Raw genomic sequence first — 24,406 nt, 5'->3', positions numbered from 1 at the left:
GGGCATCAAATGACCTGTCCTATCACTCTCTGCCTTGTTTCCTTTTTGTAAAGTCTCTCGCAGAACCATAGAACCAGGATGAGAGTCAGAAAAGGTGACTGATTCTCCCATGTCTACCCCCATTAGGGTTTCTGGCTTCCTCCCAGCCATTCCTAACTTTTATTGTATACATGCTGAGAGCCCAAACTCAGGTCCTCGTGCTTATGTAGCACACACTTGTACTGAACCATCTTTCCAGCCCTAACCATAAGCCTGCATGGGTAAGGAGTATTAATAATTAATGCAATTTCTTTGACTGAGTCCAACTCTCTTCTATAGCATACACATTGCTTGTTCTCAAATATTACCTACCTCGTTTTATCTAATAAGTAAAAGAAATGGCATTTTGAGAACATTTTATTTTATTGGTCTTCTGTCCTTGCTCAAGCAGCATGATTGGGCAGCCATTCTTTGGCATGAGGCAATATACATCTTAGACATCAAGATACAAATTTAGATTAGGCCCATTTTCCTTTCTTAAACCACACCTATATATTGGCTTTCACTTTGCCCTCATTTCCTAGAGATCACAAAACACTGCCCAGAGAGGAGACTTACACCATAGATAGTTTCCTTCTGCTTCTTAACTGAAATAATTTCTATAGAATTCCTAGTGACTGGAAGGCAAATTGAACATTCTACTTTGATCTGGTATTAGTAAAGCAGATGGTTTTGTTAAACAACTCCCTAGGGAAAATTTGGGTCTCTGTTCCAGCTTCTGACATAGCCAAAAAGAATCCCAGACTGGATAGAGCTGAATGGGCCTTTGAGACATTTTTTGCTCAATCCCTCATGGTACATATTGAAAATTCAAGCCTAGAGTTGAATAAAGAAACTTGTTCAAGGTCACAGTCACATAATGAATTTCTGGCTTCAAGAGAGACTATTCTTCCCTCCTATGCAAAAGAGGAATCTAACAGATATTGTTCAAACTATGAACTCTTGAGAGGATGAGTATTTCATGTATGCCATTATAGTTTAATTTTTAACAATTGGGATAATTTTATATTTATAAAACATTGTAATATACAAAAAATTTATGATCATGTTCTCTTTTCTCTTATATTGCTATGGTATAATTTCAAAATAAAACTGCAGATTTCATCAGTTTTCTTTGCTAGCATCTAGAAAATCAGGATCATGATAACTCAAAACATTTGATTTTCATATTTCCTTAGTTTTCTCCAGTCTGTGACAGTTTCTTAGATTTACCTGTAAGATGTTTTATACAGTGTCCCTCAATTTGCTATGAGTTTTGGAAAAAATACCACAGAGATTAAGTGTCATTACTATCACAGTATCTATAAAGTACTACATAATATTAATAAGAAGTATCAATAGTTAACTTTGATAACATGGTTTGCCATGTTCACACAATAGAAAGCTGCTGAAGTTTTTTTTCTTTTCTGTTCTCTATGCTTCAGACATTGACCCACACCTAAGTTCAACCTCCTTGAAATGAAGAATACTCGTATATATTTACATATGTAGAAATATAATTCATCTTTTTCTAAGACAGTGTCTTATTGTATAGTTGTGACTATTCTGGAACTCACTACTGTCTGAAACTTACTCTGTAGACCAGGCTGGCCTCAAACTCACAGAGATCCACCTGCCTCTGCCTCCCAAGTGCTCAGATTAAAAGTGTACAGTGCTACACCCAGCTTTGTCTTATGCAATTTATTAAAAAATAGACAATTTGGAGTTCTTTTTAAAGAATATCATCTTTTGTTGACTGCTTATTTGATCATTTACTTAAATGTGCATGAACTTAGAAGTGTTTTAGATGCTAGGTTGTAATCCAGTACTACCTTATCTGTTTTGTTGCTCAAAATGTTCTTACTTTGACCTTAAGTGATTCTTTTAGATTAGCTTCTGTAACCTTTTGATGTGAAGCTTGAATTTTATCTTCTTAGATTGATAATTTTCTGCTACTTCAAAATACTCCAGACTCTCATTGCATTTTCCCTTCCATAGACGTAGAACCAGCAGTTTCTCCAAGGAATCTTAATTGGTTTTGTTGGGGACTATATTTGAACACCAAGATCTAAGAGTAGCCAATCTTACCAAACTATCATTGTTTCTATACTTTCTCAATGAACAACTTAAGTTATATACAACTATGAACTATTCTATATATACATATGCAGCTGTAATTGTGTATCAGTTCATTTTATGTATATTAAGCTAAATATGAGCTCATATCAATGCCATGAATGAATCCAGCACTAGTCTTCTGTTCCTGTCTACCTATAAATTTCTTCTCTAACAGTGAAAAAACTGTGTTCTACCACCCACTATCCATTTGCTTATTTCTTCAGTCCCAACATGTATAAACCAGTTTCAGAATTGACCTATTTTCCCTATGAGAACCAAATTGACAAGAATAATGCTTATGTTCAGTTATTTATCCTTACAATTTTGTGTCAAAACACAATTTTCTCAAGTTAAATGTGCTCTATATTTCTCAGTACAGTTACATCATTTATGTTTAACATAGTTAAACTCATTATCATAGTTTTCATTCAATCTTGTGGTCTTCCAACATCTTGGTTAATTTTTAAATTTACATATACTAAGGCTAAGTCTTTGTGAATACGAGGTGCATAATTTTTGACAGAGTGTTATATACTCTTTACTCCAGCATCATTGAGAAGAGTTCTATCATTTTTAAACTTCTTCTGTTGTTACCAACTAGGACTCCTTCTCCTAACATTCTGAAACTACTCATGAGTTTCCATCTATATATTCCAATCTCTTTTACAGAATGGCATAATAATATAACAATATAATATGTAGCCTATTTGGGTATAGTTTCTGTTTCTTAGCAAAGTTTAATTTAAGGTACAGTTCATATTGTGTGAATTGGTAATGCATTTTAAATGGTCCCTTTTGTCTTTGGCCATATGAGCCCAAATATGCCTAATCTCATCAAGTGTTTTGTTTTATTATAAAGTAGTATTCCATTGCAGGAATAATTATCCAATATTTTGTTAAAAGTCATTTTGAGCGTTTCAAACTTTGGGAAATTATGAATGTTACTGCAAACATGTACTTGTAGGGGGTTTATGTTAAAGATACATTTCTAATTTATTTTGGTAGACTCCTAGCAATGTATTTGGTGGATCAAACTATAAGTCTATTTACAGTCGTGCTTTTAACATACATTTCCAAGAAGTTTGGGTTGAAGTTATTTGTAGGATGTAATAGGATCTCTGCTTGTAAGCTGATTGGAATAATTATCATTCTCTAAGCATATTCTGTATGGATAGAAAATGCAATATCCACAGGAAGATAGCTGCATTTACCAGAATGATGAAATTTCTATAAAGTGACCACTAGATGTTCAAGTATTTGCTAACGTCTAGAAAGTCATAAATCTTTACAAGATTATGGAAGCATTAAAATTTGGTTATTTTGAATAGAAAGTACTGAAACAAATTAGAAAATAAACAATGTTTTTTTTTTAATTAGCTAAAGAGCTGAACAGAGGACTCGCAGAAAATGTTAATAAACACTTTTCAATGAGTTCAACAGCCTTAGACATCAAATAAATGAAAATTAAAACTACTTTGAATCAGAATGGCTAACATCAAGAAAACAAATGACAGCTAATCTTGGTGAGGATGTTGGAAAAGAGGAACATTAACACCATTGTTGGAGATGCAAACTGGTAGCTGATTTCACCACTGGAAATCAGCGTGGACATTTGAAAAATAACTGAAAATAGAACAATTGTATGACCTAGTTATACCAGTGCTAGACATATACCTCAAAGACTATATCTTACCACAGAGATACACACATATCCATGCTTACTGCTGCACCATTCACAGTAGCAAGGTTATGGAATCAGCATAGATGTTCATCAACAGCTGAATGGATAATGAAAATGTAGTATATATACACAATAAAATTTATTCAGTCATAATGAAAAATGAAATTATTGATTAAATTTTCAGGAAAATTGACAGAACTAGAAATATATATTAATTGAAGCAACCCATTCTAAGAAATGCGGAAACTTGATGTTGTGTCCAGTATTCAGATCCTAGCTTCTAGCTTTTCTGTATGTATAGTTATGTGAGAATGAGTGTGTATAAACACCAGAAAACTAGAAAAGGGCCCATGAAACTGGAGTAGGGGGCTATAAGGGAGAAAGATGACGAGAGTATCAGAATACATGTAATACGAAAGTAGAAGGAGGGATGTGGGCAGCAGGGCATGTGGAAGACAATGAGATTAGGGAGAGGAGTAGAGAGGATCAGGGAGTTGGCTGTGGGACTTTTGTCTCCTAGTAACTTCAGAAGCTATACCCATAAGTTACACACCACCAACATGACCTCCAAATGAGAGCTGAACAAGATTGAAATCAACAAATTTGCCAAACTAGATGGGAAAAGCCCAGGAGGCTTCAACTCTACACAAAGATTTACACAGGCAACTTAGTAAAGCTGGGAGCATGAGAGATGATCCTCCCCATGGAAGAACATACCAATTGGTTGTCCAGTGCCAGTCAGCCCTCCCCACTTCTTAGCCTACCCCAGTTTTCCTCCCTACCTACTCTCCCATCCATCTACCTCCCTCTAACAACTTCCCTCCCTCTATCTATCTTTAATGTCTATTTTATTTCCCCTTCTGAGCAAGTTTCAAGAAGCCTCCCTTGGACCCTCCTTGTTACTTAGCTTCTTTGGATTTGTGGATTGTAGCAAAGTTATTCTGTACTTTATGGATAATGTCCACTTAAAAGTGAATACATATCACATATATCTTTCTGGGTCTGTGGTACTTATTCAGAATGATATTTTTTTTAGTTCCATCCATTTTCATGATATCTTTGTTTTTAATGGCTGATTAGTATTCATTATGTAAATGTACCACATTTTCTGTATCCATTCTTCAGGTGAGGGACATCTAGGTTGTTTCCATTTTCTGGCTATTACAAATAAACTGTGAACATAGTTGAGTAAGTATCTCTGTGATATGGTAGGGCATCTTTTTGGTATGTGCCCAGATATAGCTGGGTTTTGTGGTAGAACTATTCCCAATTTTCTGAGAAACTGACAGATTGAGTTCCAAAGCAGGTATACAAGATTGCACTCCCACAAGCAATGGAGTGTTCCCCTTGCTCCACATCCTTTCCAGCATGTGCTGTCAGTTGAGATTTTGAGTTAGCCACTCTGATGGGCGTAAGATGGAATCTCAGGGTCGTTTTGCTTTTCATTTCCCTGATGACTAAGGACACTGAACACTTCTTTTTATATGCTTCTCAGATTCCTCTGTTGAGAATTCTCTGTTTAGATCTGTAACCAATTTTTGAGTTATTTGGTTTATTGATGTCTAGTTTCTTGAGTTCTTTATACATTTTGGATATCTTCTTTCTGTCAGATGTAGGGTTAGCAAAGCTCTTTTCCCAATCGGTAGGCTGCTGTTTTGTACTTTTTACAAGATCTTTTGCCCTATAGAAGCTTTTCAGTTTCATAAGGTCCCATTTATTAATTGTTGATCTTAGTGCCTGAGCTGTTGGTGTTCTGTTCAAAAAGTTGTCTGCTGTGCCAGTGAGGTCAAGTCCATATGGTGAGTATTCTAGTGGAGTAGAAAGAACATAAGATTTATAAAGAATTTAATTCTACTTTCAATTCAAGTCATTTGATTTCCTTGAAACTTGGTTTCCTTTAGGCATAAAATAGAGGTGATAATCCATAATGACATTGTAATATAGTATACCCAATACCAGGTCTACTCTTGACAGTTTGCTAAAAGGACCCAGAAGTCATTATAACCAGAACACTATTTGTTATAACAAAAAAAGATAGAAAGCCAGACCTATAATAGAAAAAAAGTGTGCATCAGAAAAAGCCTTGAAGAGCCCAGGTGTAAGTTTCCAAAGTCTTCTCAGTAGTAGACTCACAGAGTATATGCTTCATCTCTAACCAATGAACTACAGAGACAAAGGTAAAATATTTTTCTCAGGAATGCCCTCTAAAATGAAAGCCTGAACTTTAGTCATTGAGTGTTAGTACCCAAAACTCAGATCCCACAGAAAGGAAGGGCAATAAATTATATTTTATAAACTCCATTTAGATAAGTTTTTATTGAACAGTTCAAAACTTCAGGCATTCACAATGTTTTTTTATCAGTTTGTGGCACAGTTGTCATCCTAAGTCTTCAGTTCCCAAGAGCTACCTGAGGTCTAGTCACATAGGTGAGCACTTTGGAGAATATACAAGATTTGAGAAAATTGGGTCTGCTTGGCCAACATTTTCCTTTACAAATAGACATGAAGATATTGAATCTTTCTCTCTCCCTCCATCTCTCCCTCCCTCCCTCTCTGCCTCCCTCCCTCTCTCTCCCTCTCCCTCTCCCTCTCCCTCTCCCTCTCTCTCTCTCTCTCTCTCTCTCTCTCTCTCTCCCTCTCTGTGTTTGTTTGTGTGTGTATATGACTGATATGTGTTAATAATGCAGTGTATAAAATGTGAGAAATTATCATAACTGTTTAATAAGAGCTAGAGTTGGTCTAGGATGTTATTAAGAACAGCAGGAATATAAAATTGCATGGGAAGTTGTCTTGAAAATTGAAAAACTTTAAAATTTCTACTGAGGATTTTATTTTTCTCTATGATTAGAAATAATTTCATCAACTGCACCACTGTGTTCCTAACCAGTTTCACATGCAGTTTCTTATCAGTAACTATATATTTCTTGGTGGATTGTATTGTAGGGTTGTTGTTTTGTTTGTTCCAATTATTTTTTTATACAAGCTACATTGCTCAGCAACCCAGGGGGGTGGCAAATATGTAGACCTCTCAAAGAAAACACAGAACTGAAACACTGCACAAGAGCATAGCCAGATTCTTTCCAGCAAATCTTAGGGAAGTCTCTGTGAAGAAATTTTACTGTGGTGAGTAGTACCTGTAGTAAATTTGAAGAAGAATGGAAGTGGTTTCATGTGACCTGAAGTGCATCATTTTTGAGCTAAGTACTTGACTTTATTTCCAGCCCAGCCTTGATGCTTCTTCCAAAGGGCAGAAGTTAGTGGGGGGAGCTGTGCAGGGGATGGAGGTATAGTGTGCTCTAAGGATAAAGACAAAGAACATAAAAAGAAAATCCATGCATACAGGTGAAGGTGATAGTGAATGTACCCAAGACATGACAAAGGATAGTCTGTTTTCTGTCTGAACCCAAGTAGTAACAGCAAACAAGATTGTTAAACAGCTTCCAGAGGGACCACAAGCATCCTAATGGAACTTTGTTAGGAAAGTGGGTGTCAAATATATTTCATCTCCCTTCAAGATCTTCCTCTGCTTTAAGCCCCATCCCAAAAGTGGGTCCTGAGGCAGTTCCCTGTAGTTTGTATATAGCTGGAATTGGCTCATTTGTTTAGCTGATACATTAATTTCACTCAGTATCTCAGAGCAATGTCAGTGATTCTCCTTTGATTGGCGTTATGCTGCCAGACCTTAATAGCCCTTGAAAGTTTTCATATATAATATAATATGGTTTCTTTAGAGTGCTGGAAGAAGACAGAAATAAGGTGGGGAGACCCTGAAATCAAGGGAACTCACAACTTATTTTGAAGTAAAGTATTTGGAGGTTGTGCATAAAGAAATAAGGGACTGACTCATTCCCTGTCTTACTACATCTTGCCTTAGAACTGCTTCTTTTACCCTTTTCTAGCAGTTAAAATAGAATTTGCATAATTTTTATACTAATGCTTTCCTATATATTATTGGATACTTGTACTAATTTTGTTGATGCACCAAGGCCAAACTCAAATGTTTTTTCTACACAAACATTGAATTTAACTTCCTGTGACATCTTGAGGAATTTTATGGAATGCTCTCTTATATTTAGTCACATTTCTTTCTATCTTAAATTATAGTTATATATATATATATATATGTATTTCATTTATTATGTTCAAAAATGGTCAATGGCATGATCTAGATAAGACAACTGACATAGTGAGCAAATAATGAATAATGGAAAAGAAATAGAGTGGAGGGCTGGAGAGATGGCTCAGTGGTTAAGAGCACTGACTGTTCTCCCAGAGGTCCTGAATTCAATTCCTAGCAACCACATGGTGGCTCACAACTATCTGTAATGATATCTGATGCCCTCTTTTGATGCATCTGAAGACAGCTACAGTGTACTCATATAAATAAATAAATCTTTTTTTAAAAAGGAAATAGAGAAGAAAACAAATATTTAAAGCTTAGATAACATTGATAATCATTTAATTACTGACAGACATAGAATTTAAATGTGATTTTTTCTAAATTTGTATTACCATTTTGTATTATTATTTTGAAATCCCTCAACACACTGTTTCCTAGAACACACTTACTCTTCACAAAAATAGAGATGATTTAAAGAAGTGGTAGACCATGAGAGATTGGCATAAATTGATGAGAGAGGATGTAGGATTGTTGTATGCTATGCAGCTTAGTTGGTAAAGTACTTCCCTAGCAGGCTGAGGCTCTAGGCTTGATCCTAGCATTACATAAACCTAGTATACATCTGTAACCCAACACTGGAGAGGTGGAGGGAAGAAGACAGAAGCCCAGAGTCATTCTTGGCTACACACAGGTCTGAGGCCTACCTGCTCCAAGAGACTTTGTCTCAAAACAAAACAAAATGAATAGAGGATGATATTCTGGACCAACCAGTGAAACTTATAAGGAGGGTAGGAATGCATGGCTTGTAGAGTGAAGAGGCCACGTCTAACTAGGGACCTTTGGAGCACGTCTTGAAAAATCATGCAGAAGTGTGGGAACATTCAGTGGTAGGAAATAAAGCCCATGTTGAAGGCCTTCTAAGAGGGAGTGAGGGAGGGGGCTGGAGAGATAGCTCAGCAAGTGCATTGACTGCTCTTATACTCATACTCAGAATATGAAGTATATACTTAGAATATGAAGTATGTCTTATTAAACATAATCCAATGTGTGTAACCTCAGTACTTCAGAAACTGAGAGAAGATGATCATAAGTATTACCCTGTCTCATAAAAAGGTTTAACTTGCTCTGTTAGTGTAAAATCTTAGTTGCCAAATTTCCAAACCAAAACTCAGAGAATGCCATTTTTTAGGTTCCCTCCTCCCCTGGGGTATTGTGTTATCCTTTCTCTGTCCAACTTCTCTATAATGGAACCAGATTTTTATTTAACTACTTCCTAGGTTTACAAGTTTGGTAGGTTTCTTTTCTTTTTGCTTTTCAGATGTCAGATTTTTTTTAGATTTTTTTTAGTTTTATTCTTCTCTCATACAATATATGCCAACTGCAGCCTCCACTCCTCCAAGCCTCTCCCCCAACCTCCTTCTCCCCCAGATCTACTGCTCTTCCATTTCCCTTCAGAAAAGAGCAGGTCTTATCAACTGAACATAGCATAAAAAGATGCAAAAAGACTAAACACAAACCCTCATATCCAGGCTGGACAAGACAACCCAGTAGGAGGAAAAGGGTCCCAAGAGCAGGCAAAAGAGTAAGGAAAGCTCTCACTCCCACTGTTAGGAGTTCCATAAACACCCCAAGCTAAACAACCACAGCATGTATGCAGAAAACCTATTGCTGACCCATACAGGTTCCTCGATTGTCATTTCTATCTCTGTGAGCCCTGCCTAGTTGATTCTGTGAGCTGTTTTCTACAGGCACCTTCAACTCCTCTGGCTCCTACAATTACTCCTCCCACTCTTCCACAGAACTCGCAGAGCTCAGGATAATGTTTGGATGTGGGTCTCAGTGTCTGCTCTAATCAGCTGCCAGAGGAAGCTTCTCTGATGATGACTGAGCTAGGCACCAATCTATGAATGTAGCAGAATATCAGGAGTCATTTTATTGATTTTTTGGTAAGTCCTATTTAGTTCTACCCTAGGTCTCTACACCATCCAGCTTTCAGTTTCTGGCCATCCAGGCAGTACCAGGCATGGGCTCCTTCTTGTGGCTTCAGCCTCAAGTTAGAGCAGTCATTGGTAAGCCATTCTCTCACAACACATCTTGTAGGCAGGACAAGTGTGGGTTAAAGGTTTTGTGGCTGGGTTAGTGTGCCAGTTCCACCATCAGAAGCCTTGCCTGGTTAACAGAAGATGACCAGTTCAGGCTTTATATCCTCTATAGTCCCCATTAGGGTCACCCTCATAGGTTTCAGGAAGTTTCCATTGCACTAGGTTTCCACCCACTAAATACCCCCCTATCTCAGTCATCTCTCCCTCTTTCCCTCCTTCCGTACTGGAATCAGATCTTGTTTCTTTGACTTCCTGGCTTTCTTGTCAGGTTTCTTAATTCATCTGACTCAAGATTATTTCTCCTTCCATGAAAGATAATGTCCAATTTATAATTTTATTGCACAGACCAAATAAAATAGCAGATGTGACATCTTTATAGCCCATAAAATACTGTGAAAATAAAAGGTAGTTTTATCATGTTAGTCAAGAAATGCCAAAAGGCACAAAATTTTATCACATCTGTGAACCATGATTTTTCACTAGATCATGTGGTATATTGTTCCAAGCCTATTTATAGACACAGATTTGCTTAAGTTCATTTGGATTCTTTGAGTAAAGTTAATATTAGAGAAAAAAAATCTTATCTTTTTCTGATTGATACAAACCAGTAGCGATTATATCACATGGATATAGTTAGATTTTTTTTTCAGTTGGTATGTTACTGAAATCCCTACTGAATGCCCAGAGTGATTAAAACAGTCTTTCTTTAACAGAAGAAATATTATATAGGCAATTAGTAAAATGTAAGAAAATTAGATGAAAACTGAATTTACATTCCCCTAGCTACTTCTAAGTATGAAACATAAATCTATGTTCCAAATCTCCCAATATGTAGAAATATCTTTAAGGATATGACAAGAAAATATTAAATAATCCTTCCTTGTATACCATTGTGAATTCCTTCCCTAGGGAGATGTAAGCAAAGGATTGCCTTCCTCTTAACACTCCCAGAACAAACCAAAGTATTATTCCATCAAAGTTTAGCTTAGACATTCACTGAGTATATTGGGTTTACTCACAAAGAATAGGTGACTTCAGAAAGTCTCACCCAACAGAGATGATGAACTGTTCAGAGATACATAGATGGAGAACTCTCACACATACTTCATTTAACATTTCCCAGTCTGTATAATCCCAAACCCTAAGGGTACATGCAATTAAGGTAGAATTTCATACAAATGACTGGGAAGTGAAGGAAAGAACTGGGGTTTTTCAATGAGAGTGCAATGACTTTCCCTCTTCCCACCTTTTCTAAGAGAACACCTACAGTCAAAAGGCCAGTCTTGATGTCTTTCATGGTCTCCTGCAAGCAGGCACAGCTCATCCAATGAAAGTAGCAGCTGTGTTCTTTTTTTGTTGGTTTTTCAAGACAGGGTTTCTCTGTGTAGCCCTGGCTGTCCTGGAACTCATTCTGTAGACCAGGCTGGCCTCAAACTCAGAAATCCACCTGCCTCTGCCTCCCAAGTGCTGGGATTAAAGGCGTGTGCCACCACTGCCCCACACAGCTGTGTTCTTTGGAGTACCACATTCTACAACATATATTCACATCACTGTGTAGGGGCTTAGTGTGGTAGTATATATAAAAGTCTAAGGTAATGTAGCACCATGTATTAAATGGTGTGGAATAGAAGGCATTCTGGAAAGGTGGATATCTGTGTAGGCCAAAGTAGATTTCAGAACACTAATAGAAAGACTGCAAGGAGATTTTTGGTGTATGTTTAGACAGAAAGAGTAAGAATGTCTTCCAAATAGAAGGATCATGTCAGGTACTGTACATGATTCCAGGTAAGGCTCTTGAGATATGGCAGGGCCAGACTGTTGACAGACAGTTCTTGAAATTCTGACAGAGAAGACTAAGTTGGATATGGTAGGCAGTGGTGACCCTTTGTGAATTCCTGAGTCAGAAACCTGAAGAGAAAATAATGTGTTAGGCAGTACACAGAGCATATTACTGTAGACAGAAGCACTTACTATCAAAACTCACTTGTTAGCTTTCATTGTGTGATGTAATAGTAGGTATGAAGAAGGTAGTAGTCAGTGAAAGCAAAATATGGTCAAAAAGAGAGAACAATAAGAACACTGGGGGTCAGAAAAATTCTTATCAATCAATCAGAAGTCTGGCATACTAGGGAGTTTTATATATGCTATAGATGGGCCTGAAATTCAATTCCTTCACAAAGCTAAATCAGTGAATGGCTTCTGGATCTGACCAACTTCCAGGAGCCAAAATGTGCAACAATCTTTCCTCTCCAGACTTTCTCAAAGCATATGGACTCATCCTTTTTGTTAGTGTGTGTGACTGGGTCAAAATGACCTCTAATGTCTGAAAAGAAAGAAATTCAAAGAAAAATTGAACAAACTCAGCACCAAAAGACTATAAACAAAGAAGTTAAATGAAAAACAAGAGAAAAGTCATTTAAGTAGCAAGCTGTTTTTACTCAGGAAAATGTTCACTTTGACACACATGGATGTACTCAAGCACATGTATCTCTTCCCTACCCTAAAATATTTACATAACATACTGGACTAGAATGATAAGGCTGTGTGACTTTAAGAAGGTTTCTTAAAATTCTAAGAAACCTCAGGTTTCTCATTTGTGAAATAGTAATGCTAATTCCTTTCTACTTCAGAGGATTTTACATAAGGGTTAAATAACACAATTCAATATAATGCTTCTAGAACATAGCATGAATTTGGTAAACTTAGTATAATTATTAGACACTAAGAGAATACTAGTCAGCTTCTTATTTGTTCTTAAACTTGAATTCATTTATAAACAGCAAACATTTCTCTCAGCTTTGCTGTTTAAGTGGTGGCAAAAGGGTAGAATTTAACCTAGTGTAACAGCAGCTGCCTAAATAGCAACTGGCTTTTAGTTTATTTGACTAGCTACAGTTGAGTAGAGGTTATGTTGGATGAGTGGACAGCAGCTAATAAATCCAGTATGTAACTTGTCTTGGTGAAATACTATATCTTTACCCTTAGTATTCTGTGAATAAAATAAGCCTACTCATAAGGGTAATGTGACTTTAATCTAACTGGTACAAAGTATGCATTTTCTCATAGAATTTGATAATGATGCAGCTTCACTTGAGAGAACTTACGAAATAATGAAAGATACCATATGGAAATCATTGAAAATAAGAGCTATTTATTGCCATTCACCTGCATACGCTATCTGCAGAGCCTGTTGGTGCATAACAGACACAAGGATACTGTCCATTGATCTACAGTACATGTGATGGCATGCTTATATTTTTTGGTTGTGCTTGGGTTCTTGGATGAATTGCTTTCTTTGTTCAGCAAGACTGGGATTTAATCTACAGATGTTCACTTTTCTAAGTGAGGTTATGTGTACATCTTGCTCTTTACCTTCGCTCACTTTTATGTAGACAAATAAATAGTCCTTTTTAAACATAAATAAACTATACAAAAATAACTAAGACTATAGCTACTATTAGGAATTTATGGATCATTGGATCTAAGATGCCACAATATTCTCTAGAGTAATTTAGCAAGTGTTTAGCCTACCTTGTCTATTCCACTATAATGGAATCAAATTACTATGGTACCTTGCATTACCTTGTCATCCCACAGCTTCTTGGTGACAACTATTTGGATGACCCTAAAGATTTTAGTATCAGAAGCTATAGCCGTGACCTGGCATGGCAGGACTGAACCCTTATACTCCAGCTAATATTGTGAACAAAACTTATTAGTCAGTTTTTGTTGAGCCTTATCCTGGGCCTAGAGGAACAGCTTAAGCCTGACTCAATTATTGCGACCTGTCCTGGTCATTTTCACTGCAGAGTGACTCAGCGGTACCTACATGACCTGGTCGAACCCTTGCCTGCCTGGCGACTGCTGACATAGAATAATCTCATAGGTCCCACCAGATCACCCCATACCACCATCCCCACCCCTCCAACCCCACCCCCCTTCATCTACTCTATAAAAGCGAGAGACCGATGCAATAAAGTGAGTTCCTGCTTCAACAAGATTCCTGGCTCGGTGTGGTTCTTCTCGAGTTTCCAACATCCACCATCCCGCTCAGCCCTGGAGAGACCGGGAGGGTCCGGGCTTCTCTCCTCGAAGCTACCTGCCAGCAAAGAGCCGACAAATTTTGTCATGTTAACTCACCTGAAAATTTTACAGATTTCCGCCCTCTATTCCTATTTATGAAAAAAAGAAAAACAGCTCTTTGCTCTCATTTCTTCATATTATAAAGCCATAAGTTTGTTTGTCTGGCAGGTAAGTTCAGTACTTGCCAGCATTAGCAAAATCACCAACTGATTCTGTGATGTGCTTGTAAATACCAAGGGACTTTTTATTAAATGGTCTCTGTAGGGACTCTGGGTCTTTAATTACAGGATCTATTTAGAGCACTATCTTTATACTAGCTTTTTACCTTTTCAAGATCCAGCATTTTGGGGGGAAAAAAGCCTACCATTTATATATACATATTGTGGTTAGAATAGAGATAGGAATACCTTGTCCGAATATGGTTCTATTCTCCAGAACTGTATAAATATACTGTAATATTTTGTGAACAAAAGAAGTGAGTGATAGCACAGAACTAGTTGAGAAAACTAGAAAATTGGAGCAAAAATGAAAAGAGGCCAGTAAAAGATGGAGAAGAGTGAACAAAAATAACTTGGGCCAGAATAATAGTCCCCCCCAACCTTTTAATATGTGTCAAAATAACTTGTCTATAATCCACAGGTTGTCTCATTATATAGTAGATTCATTTGATCTAGTAAGAATTTTTTTATCTAGATATATATATTAAGAGCTAATTAGGCTGTCTTTTACACTGAAAATTTTTTTAAAAAAAAAAAAAAGGCCAAAATGTAGATTTTTTTTTCTTTAACCCATAATGGAAGATATTGGGAGACATCTTGTTATAGCTCTCTCTCTTATGATTCATAGCCCATATTCCTGTCATCTTACTGGTATTTTAGTTTTAAGTGAGGCTGAATCTTTAGGCCCTAATGGTCTCAGGAGTACAAAGGAAATGAAATAGAAAAGTCTAATGTCACCACATTCATCTTCCCTTCTAATTCAAACATAGTACCTACCTTAGTTACAGAGCATAGTGTATGGTGAACAACTATTTTATATCTTCGTTGAGAATGTTACGGGTCAAAATACTTATTATAAATGGCGATAGAATGGATGATCCATTGAATATTTATTTAAAATTTATAACTACGTAACAAAAGTTTGGTTTATTTCAAGAAAGCCAATCACACTGTGTGTGTGTGTGTGTGTGTGTGTGTGTGTGTGTGTGTGTGTGTGTGTGTGTTCCATTGGGGGGATTAAACCAAGCATGTCATGCATGTTAGTCAAACTGACTGCACTGTCAGGCCAAAGTATCTTTTATTTATTTATTTTCTTGAGGTCCTGGTGATTGAACCTAAACATTTTTGAATCCATCTCTTATCTGAGCTCTCAACACCTTTTAAATATTAAAAGCAGGAATTGTCTTCATTTTACAGAATTGCATACCAATAATGAGATAAAGCCATGATTTAAACTTGGGCCCTGGCTGCTAGTCCAGCATTCCTTTTGTTTCCCACTATGATCTCTTATGATTCAAATTAACTTGACTAACCTAATGTGCCACATTGATCACTTTTTTTTCTACCAAAAACTGTATTGAATAACATACAAGATTCAAAGCCCCTAGGGCCCAAGCAGCCCCTGCAACAACTTTATGCTTTTCCGTGGCCCTTGCTTTTTCTCATCAACAAACTAAGATGACAGTTACTTTACTGACTGACACGTGGTATAGTGATATTCAAGTGTAAGAATGTATGTGGCCAGTTTGTTAAATTGCAAAACCATCTGTAATTATTTATTTATTAATTCCTTAAAATTAACTGAAAGTGACACTGGAAAAGCAGACTGAGACCCTCCCACAAAACCAAACAAAACAAACAAAGCACACTAGAATTGGGGGGGGGATCCTTCTTACTGTATTTCTTTTGTTTAAGTTTCATCTGACAAAAATATATTGATTATAATGCTAACTCTTAATTTCAGGTGTTCTGCAAGCTGAGAACTGACTTCAGTCTCCTCTACTTTTTTATTTGTTTCCTGTAAGTAGATATTTTATATATGAAGAGTTCAATGCAATTGTTTTACTATAACAGCATGTTAATGAGTTCAAGGTTGTCATTTAATTCTTATAATCAATTAGTCCACATGTTTGTTATTAATCTTTTGGTTATCATACAAAGAAATGAGTTTCATTGTGACATATCCATTATATTTTGTTTATTTTTGCCCACCACTTTCTTTGCTTGTTCTTCTTGCTGGTCCTTTCTCCACTCAAATAGTACCATGTGCCATAAAAAGTCTATTTTCATGGCACATATATTCCAGTATCTAATCTTGGTCTTCCCACTCCTCTTCTTCCTCACCTCTCACAGTACCCTTTCTACTTTCAGAGAGAGAGAGAGAGAGAGAGAGAGAGAGAGAGAGAGAGAGAGAGAGAGAGAGACAGAGACAGAGACAGAGACAGAGAGACAGAGAGAAAGAGAGAAAGAGAGAAAGAAAATGAGAGAATTGTTTTATTTTCATACTGAGAATATTTCACATTGATGTGGCAATGCATTTGTGTATCATAAATTGTAGTAGAATGAATAAATGATCCATTGAATCTATGTTTATGACCCCATCAAAGAGCCTTTGCCCTCAGCCCTGGTATATTAATACAAGATAGGACCATGAACTTTACCAGGAATAACTTAGTGCTGGATCTAAACTCTGATTTCCTTCCTGTTAGTTAGATGGAGTTCAATGAGTTAACTTTTTCTGGTATTTTTCCATGTTTATTAAAGGAAATAACATCTGTTTAACAGGGGTACTGTTTGTATAAAGTAATAAATATATTTAAAGTGCTTAGTAAAGTATCACTCAATACATGTTAATCTTCTTCTACCACACTGTGAATGTAAAGTATAGACAGGTGAGTTTGTGGATGGATCAGTGTAGAATACATCCCCACTCCTATAGAAAGACCTTCTGAGAACATGTCTTAAGAATGGAGAGGGTTTCCAGCTTCCTATCTGAATACTAATGGTAGCATTATTATAGATATACAAGCAAGTAAATACTCCATCCTTAGCAGCTGTGTTTAGTTAAGTAACAGATTTAGAAAGTGCAGGCTTTAATCTGTGTTTTCTCCTTGGATTTCATACCATCTGATTTCCTTTTTTCTGGATAAAAAGTGTAATTGTAGCTTGATTTTTTTCCTCCCTATACACATATTTCAGCCCGCCCTCCAAAGAAAAAGCTGCCTTTTAAAAAGCCTAAATGGGACAATGTGTAAATATTTGAAAGACATGGCAATACTTGGATACCTGAAGAGGACTTTAGAGTAAAAACTTTAATGACTAATGCCTTTTTTTCCTGAAAAGTCCTGTTTCTTTAGCGCCCAGGAGGAACAGCTAACTGTAGAGACACCACATCAAAGCCTCATTTCTCCCTGTTTTCATAGCTGGGTGAGCTAATAGCCAAGAAAGAAGCTATAATTGAGTACAAGAGGAGTGTCGGGAATTAGAGGCATTTCTCTTTCCTCATGGAGGAGCTGGTGGACAGGGCAGATTTCTGGTACAGAAATCATTTGTTCCTCTGACCTCTCTCTTCCACCTAAAAACTTTTCATTCCAGATTCTACCTTGGGATTTGAAATTTGATAGCATAGGGTTATAAAGATCTGAGGACAGGAACCAAATGTTGTCTTCAGGGTAGCTCTGGGGATCAGCTAGGGCTATGTAAAAGCATTAAGGCTACAACCATGAAGAAGCTCCACTACTGAGAGGGCAAAGGTTTTCAATTTATCCTAAACTATGTACCTCCACAATCCACAGCTTCACTTCCCATACTGCTGCTCAGCAATAGGCAGGTCTGTAATCCCAGTGCTCTCACAGGGAAGCAGAAAATTCCGGGAAGCTTTCAGGCCACCTAGCTTGGTGTACACAGAAGCAAATGATAGTCTGTCTCAAACAAAGTGGAAACTGAAGACCCTTGTCCAAAGTTGTTCTCTGACCTCCAAATAGAAGCTGTATCACGTGCATACCCACACACACACACACACACACACACACTCCATATACAAATATATAGAGATGTAAAAGAGAATTCATTGTATATATAACCCATTCACCTGTGCTACTGAGACTCAGAAGCCAACTTGTTGACTTCATTCAAGACTAATTCCTTCTTCTCCATACTCTTGCTTCTACCTATATAAAAAAAAAGAATACTACTTAGGTATTTTTATATCATGTATCACCATTGTTATATCGTGTATCACTAGCTTTATGAACTTGTTGAGTCAGGAGGAAAAGGAAACTAGATGTATTTACTAAGTTCTATGCTAAAGGGATATATAACAGTAACAAGTAGCTGTTGTTGGATTATAGCCCCCTAAGGTTGATTTGGGATTCTACAGCCTAGACTTAATAGGGTTGTGAAATCAAGAATTTAAAACCAGTCAATTCTAATTAAGTACCCTTTCTGTTGAAGCCATTCCCTGGGCCAAGAAGTGCCTCTAGTCCTGTTAACACAAGATCTGAAGCTTATGGACATAATTTTCTGGATAGGGAGGGCAAAATACATCTGTTGTCTTGGAGACCTAAAAGTCATGTGCCAACAAATAAAATTTGTGAAATCATTGTTAAGACATCTTGATTATAAATGTGTTGAAACATAAACAGTATGCTAAAAGTATAGGATTTGCAGATGTGGCAGATGATAGAAGCTTACAAGGTTGAGGATGCATCGCTAAGTCTAAGAGAAGGTTCTATTTTTCTTTCTGCCTTTACTTTTTTCATATCTGAGGAAGCTCTTAGTTTCTTTTCATAGAGTTGGCATTTGATTTTCATTTTAATTTTCATGGTGTGTTTGCACTTAATTAGTGCTGTGGCAGGTTGGCTGCATGCTGTTTGCTTTACAAGCCTTGATTGTAATCTAGCCTAGGTTAGAAGGGAAATTGCAGAGTGCCGCAGGCACTAATATCCAGCCAAGTGGAGTGAAGTGTCATTTCATTTGGCTTTCAAACTCTGTGCAGAGACTTGGAATAATGTGGCCATCGTACATTTTTTGAAAAAGCATGCCTTTTTTTTAAAGACTTATTTATTTTTATGTATATGAGTATACTGTAACTCTCTTCAGACACACCAGAAGAGAGGATTGGATCCCATTACAGATGGTTATGAGCTACCATGCGGTTGCTGGGAATTGAGCTCAGGACCTCTGGAAGAGCAGTCAGTGCTCATACCCTCTGAGCCATCCCTCCAGCCCAACACATGCCTTTTTTAAGATGGAGAAAATATAGGACCAAGATACCAAAGGCAGAGAATGCTCATCTACTTTGGCCAATTTACACATATTTTAATAGAAAAATCTCCATGACTTCAGCCAAGAAAAAAAAAAACTATGGATTGGGTGTTTAAGAGGTTTGTAACCTACCACACTCCTCCACTGCCCACAGTTTCTTGTCTTTGACAGAATCTCCCTGTCCTTTACGATAATGTAACCCAAATACGGCACAGTATGCAAATGGCTTCTGTTGTTCTCTTTATCATGCATGGCTGAGCAACTTGAGTAGGACCTAGTTTGATTGGATTTGCTGTGTTTTCTTAGAAGTTGACCAAATTTATTTTAGATTTGTGCAATTGATTCCCTTGATGTCACAGAAAGCCCTCCAGTCTGTTTTCTCCATCCATTACTTAAATCTGTTCTTTAATGTTGTCAAATTGTTACCAAGCTAGTGATAGAAAGCTCACTGTCTCCTAATGCCTCTCCCTTAGCATTCATTTCATCTTTAGACTTTTCTCTTAGTCAGTATTATGAGCTAATCTTTCTCCCTCAAGTTAGTTCCTTTTGTGGTCTAACAAAGTCAACCTTTGCGATAGATATATTTAAAGACAGAAATCACATTTCTTGAATTTACTCCCCTAAACTACAATTTTGAGTGTTCTAGACTTTTCCTTCTTAATAATTTCTAGTTTGTCTGCATTGCTCATCAAAGCTAATTAGAACATACATTCATTTCCTTTCTGCCAACTTAATGACAACCTGTGTTCCTTGTTCAATTACTTACTTATATTTCTGTATATTTATTTGGTTTTGTTTGTTTGTGACAGAATCTTACTATATAACCCTGATTTACCTGGAACTTTCTATATTTTTTTTTCCGAGACAGGGTTCTCTGTGTAGCCCTGGCTGTCTCTGGAACTCACTCTGTAGACCAGGCTGTCCTTGAACTCAGAATCCACCTGCCTCTGCCTCCCAAGTGCTGGGATTATAGGCGTGTACCACTACAGACGGTCTGGAACTTTCTATATTGATCAGGCTGACCTTGAGCTCACAGTGACCCATCTGCCTCTTTCTCCTGAGTGAAAGAAGGCATACTTTACTACTCCTGTCCTAGTATCTGATGCATTTTTTAAAGATTTGTTAGTATCTTTAATGTTAGATCATTAGCACTGACAAATTATTTTAGTTAAAACACTTGCCATCAACACCTTCTTCCTACCCATTCTCCCTCCCTCAAGAGACAAACATTCTAATTTGGCATGACATTATCTGGCCTAATAGTGCCTGGCATATGAAGTACCTAAAAGGTCATCTTCCACTGTTTTAGCTTTCCAGAGTGGTTGAATTAAGTTCAAAGTCAGGATGTTTTTGCAATCTTAAATCTCTCTGGGGATGTTTTTCATAACATCTTTGAACTGGATAATGCTACAATAAATAAAATGTGCTGCACTGGATTAAAAGGTTATTTCCCTAGTGTATCAAGTTAACAGACAACATGAAACTTCCCATAGGCTTTGGACATCTCTGGCTGTCAGTGTAGTAACCCTGTCTCCGTTAGGTCCCTAACCCCTGCTGTTCCATAAAAACCTTAGCCAGTAAGCTATCTGTCAGAGTGAATGCTGAACAGCAGCAAGACCAAGGAAACAAGACATAAAAAAAAAAACCTCTAAAATAAACAAAAGATATGAGATACTTCATAAGCTCATAACCTGAGTCCTGGGAATCAGAGCTAAAGACCAGTGGAAACCCATTATTTGAAATTAAGATTGGGAAATAAACCCCATTTGAGACAAACAAAATTGACAATGACAGCAACAATCAATAAATAATACCAGTGAATTAAAATAATAAAGGACTGAGCAGGTGTTAGAAAACCTTCAGTTAAAAGTGAGATCATGTCGGGTGGTAGTGGTGCACACCTTTAATCCCAGCACTTGGGAGGCAGAGGCAGGTGGATTTCTGAGTTCAAGGCCAGCCTGGTCTACAGAGTGAGTTCCAGGATAGCCAGGGCAACACAGAGAAACCCTGTCACGAAAAACCACAAAAAAAAAAAAAAAAAGTGAGATCACATATGATTTCCTGTGTGTATGTGAAGTCAAGAATTTCCATACAATGCTAGGCTGTGTATTCTGAATATCTATCAAAATGAAAGTAGAAGTACAAACTGTGGTAAGTATATACCATATAGCATTCTGTAGCTATTCATATTTAAAATATGAAATATTTGCATAGAATTGTGAACAAATCTTACAAATGTATTATATAACAATTAAAATAATGAGGCCTAGCATGGTGGTGCAGTCCTGTAACCCAGCACTCCTAAAAGAACCACTACAACTTCGAGGCCAGCCTGGCCTACTTAATGAGTTCCAGGCTGGCCAGCACTAAGTAGTGAGACCTTATCTTGAAGAGGAAAAATATGGTGAGATCTATAACATGATGCCATTCACATGTGAATACAAAGTATGAACATATAACAGTACTCCTTTAAATGGGTATGTAGATATGCACATTTAGCACATTAGTAGGGTTACCTGTGAAAGAGAATAGGAATAAGCAAGAGCAGCTGAGTGGTATACAAGAGGAAAGTTTTCCTTGGTTCATTGAGACCAACAAAATAGTAAAAAAACATGCAAGCATGCACAGAGAAAATGACTAGGTGATTAGCAAGTAAGAACAACAGTACTGGCTTGTTTACATTTGTATGATAATGAAAATGTTCTGTATTGGCTATACTAGCCACATGTCATTACTGAATATCTGAAATGTGACTAGAAGGGTTGATGAGCTGGTTTTAATCTAATCATATTTAAATTTAAATTTACAGCTGACTACCAGCCACAATATCAAAAGGTAAAATTTAGATGTCCCAAAAAAGTAGATGGATGTTACAACTTTATTTTTAAAAAGAAATATTAAGGTCATTGTAATGCTTGGCTCTATTGATAGATAAGTGGATAGTAAAAGAATGTAAGAAAACCAGGAAGAATATGATTGTCCTTGTCTTCCTTAGAACCAATTTTTCTCATTAATAAGTGACCTTCTACAAGCCTGGTTCCTTACTACTCTTCCCTCCTATAGAACTGGGTAGAGTCCTATATAACTGTTGCCTCACGTGGCAGGCAAGCTGTGCATACACCAAAAACAATTATCTGTGTTTAAAAAAACTGAGGTCACAAGACTCTTGTCTTAAGTTCTTGGAGTTTTCTCCCAAGCACTCAGAAATCTTACACGACTTCATTCTTGGACTGTGTTCCAACAATGACTGAAATATCAGTATTAAAAAAGAGATTATAAACCATATGGAGAAAGTTTTTAAAAATTTACCCAAAGCTATTGAACTTAGGCTTTAAATGTACCTCAGTGCTGACTGGCAACAAAGTTACTCTGATTATATCGTACATAAACTCATTCTCATAAAGTACCACACTCAATGATGAGGTCCTTCCAGGGGCACACAAACTTGTACATACCAATAGATGTGTATAGGTTGGTTTGTTTTAATGTGCTATTATACTACCTGTATGGGTGGATCTACAGTCAAGAAGGGATTCTTTTTAGAAAGAACACTCTGATGATGATGATGATGATGATGATGATGGGACTCCTCTATCATTTTTTGAACCTGGTAGAAAGTAGTAGTTCTGAAAATAAAACTCTAGGATATCCCAGTAAAGTTGAGCTACATACAGTATAAATATCTAGAAGTGAAAACTACTTCCTATGAGTTCCCACAAGTTCTTCTGTCCCTTCTTTTTCTCATTTAAATCTTAGTACATATTTCACTTTCTAGCCTTTGTATAGCCTTTTAACATAGGCAGTTCATTTTTTAATCTACTTTCATATTGATTTCTGGTCTTACAATGTGATCTACTTGGAAGTTTTTTTTTTCCTTTTTTTTTATTTTATAAATTAATTTATTTTTTACACTCCATATTTCATTCCCTGTCCTCACCCCATCCACCCTCTGACTGATCCACATCCCACACCTCCTCCCCACCCCCTGTCTCCATGTTGATCCTCCCACCCCCCAACCCCACCTGACCTCTAAATTTCCTGGGGCCTCCAGTCTCTTGAGGGTTAGGTGCATCTTCTCTGAATGAACACAGACCCAGCAGTCCTCTGCTGTATATGTGTTGGGGGCCTCATATCAGCTGGTGTATGCTGCCTGGTTGGTGGCTCAGTGTCTGAGAGATCCCGAGGATCCAGATTAATCTCATCTTCCTACAGGGTTGCCCTCCTCCTCAGCTTCTCTCAGCTTTCTCTAATTCAACCACAGGGGTCAGCAACTTCTGTCCATTGGTTGGGTGCAAATATCTGCCTCTGACTCTTTCAGCTGCTTGTTGGGTCTTTCAGAGAGCAGTCATGATAGGCCCCTTTTTGTGAGTGTTCCATAGCCTCAGTAGCACCTCCCGTTGAACTGGATCCCACTTTAGGCCTGTCCCTGGACCTTTTTTTCCTCAGGCTCCTCGCCATTTCCATCCCTGTAATTCTTTCAGACAGGAACAATTATGGATTGGAATTGTGACTGTGGGATGGTCACCCCATCCCTCACTTGATGCCCTGTCTTCCTACTGGAGGTGGACTTTATAAGTTCCCTCTCCCCGCTGTAGGGCATTTCATCTAAGGTCCCTCCATTTGAGTCCTGAGAGTCTCTTATCTCTCCAGTCTCTGGTGTATTCTGGAGGGTCCCCCAACCTCCTGAGGTTGCCTGTTTCCATTCTTTCTGCTGGCCCTCAGGGCTTCAGTCCTTTTCCCTCAGGCAATACCAGATCAGGTTCCCCTCTCCCCACCACTTTCCCCTCCCATCCACTTTCCCTCCTAGGTCCCTCCCTCTTTCCCCACTTGTGATTGCTTTCTTCTCTCTCCCAAGTGAGACTGAGGTGTCCTTACTTGGCCAGTTCAACTTACTGAGCTTTTTGAGTTCTGTGGACTGTATTTTGGATAGGTCAGGTTTCTGATATAAATACTTCCATTAACAAGAAAACGTTTGATCTAAGGTCCCTCCTTTTGAGGCCTGAGAGTCTCTCACCTCCCA

General features: G+C 37.5%; 1 protein-coding gene across 4 annotated transcripts in view; it reads left to right on the top strand.

Annotated features, from left to right (window-relative positions):
* Positions 1–24,406, top strand: part of Nexmif (neurite extension and migration factor) — a 116,918-nt gene that overhangs the window by 75,839 nt on the left and 16,673 nt on the right. For all 4 annotated transcript variants that reach the window (XM_031366303.1, XM_031366299.1, XM_031366292.1 and 1 more), the window contains one exon: positions 16,085–16,140. The gene's annotated coding sequence lies outside the window, so the exon portion shown is untranslated. The remainder of the gene's footprint in view (positions 1–16,084; positions 16,141–24,406) is intronic.

Source organism: Mastomys coucha, chromosome X, assembly GCF_008632895.1.
Source record: "Mastomys coucha isolate ucsf_1 chromosome X, UCSF_Mcou_1, whole genome shotgun sequence".
In the NCBI taxonomy this organism is placed as follows: domain Eukaryota; kingdom Metazoa; phylum Chordata; class Mammalia; order Rodentia; family Muridae; genus Mastomys; species Mastomys coucha.
This window is presented reverse-complemented; position numbering and strand designations above follow the sequence as displayed.